We start from the raw sequence: 6,000 nt of genomic DNA, 5'->3' as shown, positions 1-6,000 counted from the left end.
ATCTATTCCATTGAATCTATTTTTAATAACTTTTTTGGGGGGAAGTGAGGATCATAGGAAAAATATGTAGGTTAGTTGGAATAATGTTTGCTCTCGTAAGGATTATGGGGAGCTAGGGGTGAGGCAGTTGCGGGAGTTTAATTACAATTGTGGGTGTGGGAGGAGGATATGTTACGGGAGTGTGTTACTTTACTTCAAAGTGTTTCTTTGCAATTTAATGTTACAGATTCTTCACAATGTTTCTTTACAGTTTAATTACAGTTGTGGGTGTGGGAGGAGAATATGTTACGGGAGTGTATTACTTTACTTCACAGTGTTACGGGAGTGTGGATCCTTCTGCAGGCTACACAGTTCGTAGTGCTTACTAACTCTTAACCTCTCAGGATACCTCTCAGGTTGATCATGCAGCATATTTGATTTGGCATAAACAAGTGTTGGAGTAAGCCCTAATAGCCAATCTATATTGATTGGGTTTGGCTTTGTATCATGATATTGATATAAATATATATATATATATATATATTGTGAAAATATAAATTATAAGGCGTTTCTTTATTGATTTTGTTTTGTTTCAAAATAATAAAGTCCCTAGAATAGTTAGTTCGTTTAATGGAACATTAAGTATAACTTAATTGTGAGACTCCGTTAAACATAAGGAAACTATTCTAAAAGGTATCCGTAGTCAAGCTTTATTGAGAAGTGTGATATCATTAAAGCATAGAGACTATTATGTGGGTAGACTGATGATCACATCTCACAGATCATGGATAAAGAGTTATCAAGTCTTCACATAGATATAAATATTAGGAGTAATATTTATATTGGATTGACCCGCCATGAGAATACTGCATAGTAAGTTATGCAATTGTCATAAGATATTCTCACAATGATAATAGTGTATATCGCTCTTAGACCTGAAACCACTATGATCCCTAGATGTGGACTCAAGTGCTTTGTTGCCATTCTAACGTTGTCTGTAAAAGGATAACCATAACGTTGGTTGATGGGTACTTGATGAAGCATGATGAGGGACATGAGTGTCCTAGATGGGATTTGTCCCTCCTCATAAACAGGAGATATATCTTTAGGCCTCTTGATGAAATATGACTGTAAAACTGCATGGCCATGCCGAACTAAGTCAATATAAGATATTGGACTTATTCGTTATTCAGTATATTTCGGAATCAAGAAATATAAACATTGATTTATACAAGGGTGACAATATCTATGCCTTAGGATCAATAAAGATATCGAGACAAAGGAGTAATTGTACACATGAGTATTATCATGGAAAGGTTTCGTCAGATCACTTGACATTCTTGTCACTTGGGAAGCAATGATGTGTTGCTAGATACCGCTCATTGTTTATAGTATTAAATATTAGATTTAATATTATTGCCAACGTGACTAGAACCTATAGGGTCACACACAAAGAACAGTCAAAAGAGAAATATATAAGTATGACTTATATAAGGGGTGCGTTTAGTAAATAACGCTAATTAGTTAGCAAAATTACTAAACTAGTTATTGGGCTTACTGAAGCCCAATAGTGACTTCTGACTTGCAGAGCACACTAGAAGTTCTATAAATAGAACTCTAGTGCTGAAGTTTTGGTTACAGTTTTTGGAGCAACCCTTTTTCTCTGCACCTCTGATTCCTTGGCTAGCACCGAGTTTTGGAGGAGCACTGTTCGTGTGGACTGAGTAGAGGCATGGCTACGTTGCTTTGCTCGTGATCAGAAATAATTCTGCTACAAAGGTTATGCGCTTCAAGAGGTAAACACATAATCCTTAAAGTGTTTAAGTATGTGTTCTTGTTGATTTGTCATTAATGATTTAATCAAGATCCGTTTCAATGGGATTTCTTCCGCAAAGAGGATTACATTTTTGAAAAGCCCTCTTAAAATCCCTTCAACAAGTTCCCCTGAAAGTTTCAATTTTTGCTTGGAGGCTCTTGCGGGATCGGTTGCCTACAAGATCAAAACTGTTGGATCGCGACATTGTTTCAGACGTTGATGCGGGTTGCGTGGCGGGTTCCGATCACTTGGAGACATCTCAACATTTATTTTTATCATTTGATTTGTACGGCTCTTTTTGGCAAGAGGTGCAGTCTTGGCTTGGTGTGTCGGAACCGGACCCTCACAGTATCTCCGAATATTTGCATCAATTTACTCATTCGGCGGATGGCTTGCGTGCAAGGCGCTCCTTTTTGCAGCTAGTTTGGTGACTTTGTGCTTGGACTATATGGAATGACTGTTGTAACAGCCCGATTTTCGCTAGTTTTATTTTATTATTTATTTATGTGTGTTATATGTGCTCTTATGTGATTATTTGCCTCTGTGTGTATTTTTGGTTGGGAATCGTAGAATTCGGTGTTAGAAGGGTATTTTAGTCATTTGGACTTAGGGGCATTTTGGTCATTTTGAGGGCAGTGGCAATTTTGTAATTTTGCAGAAAGTTATTTTTTTTTTAGTGTTTAGTGGAAGTTATTATTTTACCAAGTTACTAGAGAGGGTGTAGTAATTATTTTAATTACCGTTAAGTGACCGTTAGTGTTATATTTTACCGGTAAGTGAGTAGTAACATTTTTGAGGTTGAATTAGAAATGGGTTAGGCCCATTAAGGTTTGTGAGATAAGCCCATTAAGTGAGCCTTTATAAACTAATGTTAGTGAGAAGAGATAGAGTTACAACATTTTCATTTCATTTTTCATTTGAGAAGAGAAGAGATAGAGGCTAGAGAGAAGAACAAGTGCAAGGGTTAGAGGCAAGAGGGATTCATCATCTAGGAAATAAATTGAAGCTTGGGTTAGAGAATCTTGGTGCTAGAGGTAAGAGGGTTAGGTTTCAACCATAATTCCTAACTTTTTCTTTTTACCCATTTTATGAAATTGATGAATTGAACCTAATTGATTGTAAATTCGTGTTCATGTTTTGATGCAATGTTTGGGTATGTAAATTAAATGTTAATTGAGTTGTTGATGATGAAATTACATGCTTAAGTTGTGGTTATATGTATGCTTTGCATTTTTGTCTAAAAATGATGATATGAAGTGTTATTGTGATGAATTGTTGATGAATTCATGATGTTTAGCTGATGTTGTTGTTGAGAGATGTTGTTGTTGATGATTAAAACATTGGGTAATCATAATTGGAGAGTTTGATATGACTTTGTGTTGTTTTGTTTGAAGTTTGATGAAAGATGGGTCAAATGATGATTTTTGTTGTAAGGATGTTTTGATGCAAGTTTTACATGATATTGAGTGTCTTTTCATGTTTAGAAATGTTTAAACAAACTTTGGGATCAAATTTGAGCTTTGGGAAGTCAAAATTGGGGTTTTGGGGTGAAAAAGTGAGTTTTTCTCGTAACATGACTGTCCCAACTCGCCACAGCGAGTGGGAGGCGAGCAGGAGGTGCTTTCGGTGAGCTTACTCGCCTCGCGAGTAGATTTACTCGCCACGGCGAGTTGCACAGTGGCAGCATCCCCTGTTTCACGTTCTTGCGTCTTTTTCCCTCGTTTCTGTTTTGAATTGGCTTTCGGTGTAAACATGAAAGTTGTAGATAATTTTGTTAGCTTTCCAATGGCTTTGGTTTGACTTGAAAATGATTCTTGGTTTTTGAGTTATGAGGAAAACACTCTAAGGATGTCTTAGAGAAATTTTACGAAAAATCCGCATAACTATTTCTAAATCGACCCAAACCCTTTGGATTGTTTCCAAACTTCAAACTTATGTTTTATGAGTTCAATTAAGGTGTTTAGTAGTATTTAAACTATGAGGTGAGGGATTTAACTTGTTTTGCTTAGAAAATGGAAAATTTCTTGAAAAGTGTTTCGGTGAGACGAACTTTGTGATTTTTATGAATTCATCGTATTTGGCCGATGAAATGCTTATGTAACCTCTACTGCACATATGTGTGACTTGCGAGGATACATGGCATAGGCAATTGAACTCGTTTACTTGGTTTTGGCTTAGGTGCTCAACTATTTTCAATGTTGTGAGTTTTGGAGACAAACTTGGTATAAAATGATTTTTGAGAGCCAATTGCTTATGGACCCTTTATGAATAGATTAATATAACTATGAAATGGTGTATGAATGGTTATTGAGTGATGAATATGATGTTTGTGATCATATGTTGTATTTGTTCCTTTATTTGGATTGTAAGGAATTATGTGGAAATGTGGCAACTATATGTTGATTTATGTGGAGATGATTGATGATGTATATATGTGACAATTATATGTTGATTGAATTGTGGATGTTGTTGGTGATTGTATAAATGTCAAGTGGTGGTGAATTGTTGTCGATGCATATATACTACTTGAATGGTGATGAACATGTTTATGTTATGTTGTTTGTTGAACATCTTAAATGTTGATTGTTGGTGGTGAGTTTATACATGCTAGTTTTGATGTGATTAGCGATGAATGCGTGTATATATATATATATAGCCGTTGATTATAGCCGTTGAATCGTGGTGAACATATGCATTGTGGATTGAGTCATATGTTCATGCATCATATGTCGTGTCGGATGTTATATCCATATTGCCGTTGACCGGATACTTGTATCCATATTGCCGTTGATTATAGCCGTTGATAATGATGTTTTTGTTTCATCATAAGGTGACGACCTTGGAAGAGTTTGGTACCACATGCATCTAGAGAAGAGTCTAGAGCATCATATGCATTTGATTAATTGATGAGTCGTGTCATAATTGAATATGTGACTTGGTGAATTTGTGTGTTGGTGAAATTTGGTGAATGTTGTGATTATGTGGATTGGTGTATATGTACATTGGTGAATTTTGTGGATGGTTGTGAATAATTGTATTATGCTCTAATTGCATGTCTTAATTGTTTGTGCTTATACACTTGGCGAATCAATTGATGATGGTTATTTTAATAATAATGATGAGGTGAGATTTGTATATGTATATATACATATATGATGTGGTGATGTTCTTTGATAATGATGATGACTTGCTTATAACTTCGACATGACGAATTGTACTTGTTGAGATAAGCATGCTAGATGAGTAATGAAGAGAGTAATGTTTTCATTGATTGATGTTGATAAATGATGAGCTTTTGTTGATGACTTGATTAGAGGTTGAATATGTATGCTATGCTATATTAATAATGCATGTGATAACTTGAAATGTAAGTGATGGGGGATAATAATCATGTGATGCTAGTATTCTAGGAGGGATGGTTTGGTATATGTGATATGTATGATTCCTTGAATGCTATGTTTTCATATGGATTATGATGATGTAATGCTAACCCTCAGTGGTCTGTGGTGGACCGCCTACCTTTCTGTATGGACGGGTAGACGGCGTGCATGATGCTTAGTTGTTGCTTGTTGATGCCGAGGAGTGGAGTTCCTCTCTTTACATGCAAGTGTCTAGATTAGGGCTCTGATCTAGGATAGTCTTTGTATGTTGTTTATTTGACTTTGTATTTCGGAGTTGTTGAGATATTCTGTTATTTGAGATTTGGATGATACATTTGTATTTAGTTTGGAGATCAATAGATTGTTTATGAATTATATATTATTCCGTTGCTATGTGGTATAACATGATCCTTATGCATGTATGAATTGTGGTTATTCGGAGACGTAGCATCTATTTCTAGAATATTTCTGATGTATTCGCGCGTTTTACCGCTTAATAGAAATAGGGTGTTACAACTGTAATGATAGAATGTTAAAAAATGTAGAAAATTCCATAGCTCAGTTGTTAGATAAAGTAAAGCACTATTCTTTATGATGGCTTAAGGCTAGGAACGCTAACTTTGTTTTTGGCTTTTGCACGTGGTGGTCAAGCCCCTTGCTGTGTTTGGACATTGTCTAATTGATATCTGTAACATTGACAGGTTGTAATTATTAGGGGTTTTCTTGGCACACCTTATGCTTTCAAGACCTCTTATGACTGTTAATATATACCATTTTTTATTGTTAAAAAAAACAATTAAAAATAAAATGGTGCATATGTAGATT

This window comes from Medicago sativa, chromosome 5 (genome assembly GCF_051527215.1).
Source record: "Medicago sativa cultivar Bolivia chromosome 5, Bolivia_mono, whole genome shotgun sequence".
Taxonomy (NCBI): domain Eukaryota; kingdom Viridiplantae; phylum Streptophyta; class Magnoliopsida; order Fabales; family Fabaceae; genus Medicago; species Medicago sativa.
The sequence above is the reverse complement of the archived record's forward strand: the minus strand, read 5'-3'. Positions refer to the sequence as shown.